Raw genomic sequence first — 1,266 nt, forward strand, 5'->3', positions numbered from 1 at the left:
ACTACACTCACTGGACTATGGAGGATTCACCACCAGACTGGGAAGCCACAGCCTGGGCCCCAGAGTCAGCCACCCATTCGTGCACAGACGAGGAGAGGTCTCATGAAGCTTCGGCGCAGTCTGGGACCTGGAGTCTCTTTTTGTAACAAGTTGTTTGGCATGAGGTCCAGTCACGAAGGCTCTTCATGACTGGGCCCAAGGAACACAAAAAGGTCGTGTTTTTGTGATTGTCTATCGTTTTTCAATAACTACCGTACAGGAACGGATTGAAACAGAGTTCACCAAAACAGCGCTGGATGAACGCCTCAAGGGGCTCACACAACCTGTTCCAGGACTTCCTGACCGTTGTTGGTGTCCATGTTCAATTGAGTTCAAATTTAACTTTTCCTCCACACATGGGCGTACAAATATCTGTTCAAATCCCTGTTTTCGATTATTTTAACTATATACCCAGAAGGGAACTTGCAGGATCATATGGTAGTTCCGTTTTCCATTTTATGAGGAACCATCGTACGGATTTTCATGCTGCTGCACCATTTTACATTTCCATAGCCCTGTGTAAGCATTCCTCCTTCCCTAGTTTCATCAAAACTCAACAGGCTTTTTCGCTCATTTATTCTTAATAGCCATCCTATTGGGTGGTATCTCATTGTGTTTTTTATTTGCAAGCCCCTGTTGATGAGTGATGCTGGATATCATTTTGTATGCTCATTGGCCATTTGCATATGTTCTTTAGAGAAATGTCTATTCAAGTCCTCTGCCCATTTTTTTTTATTGAGATGGAGTCTTGCTCTGCCACCCAGGCTGGAGTGCAGTGGCATGATCTTGGCTGCCTGCAACCTCCACCACCTGGGTTCAAGTGATTCTCGTGACTCAGCCTCCTGGGTAGCTGGGACTACAGGTGCAGGCCACTCGCCCAGCTAATTTTTTTGTACTTTTTGTATTTTTAATGGAGACAGGGTTTCACTGTGTTGGCCAGGCTGATCTCAAACTCCTGACCTCAGGTGATCTGCCTGCCACAGCCTCCCAGAGTGCTGGTATTTCAGGCATCAGCCACCACCCCTGGCCTTCTGCCCATTTTTAATGGGGCATTTATTTGGTTGAGTTGTAGGAGTTCTTGATATCATTTGGCTGTTACCCTCTAAGCATATATGATTTACAGGTATATTTTCCTATTCCCTGGGTTAACTTTTCACTCTGATGATAGTGTCCTTTGAGTCACAAAGGTTTTTTAATTTTTTTTTTTTTTTTTTGAGACGGAGTCTT

This window comes from Colobus angolensis, unplaced genomic scaffold (genome assembly GCF_000951035.1).
Source record: "Colobus angolensis palliatus isolate OR3802 unplaced genomic scaffold, Cang.pa_1.0 Scaffold39, whole genome shotgun sequence".
NCBI lineage: Eukaryota > Metazoa > Chordata > Mammalia > Primates > Cercopithecidae > Colobus > Colobus angolensis.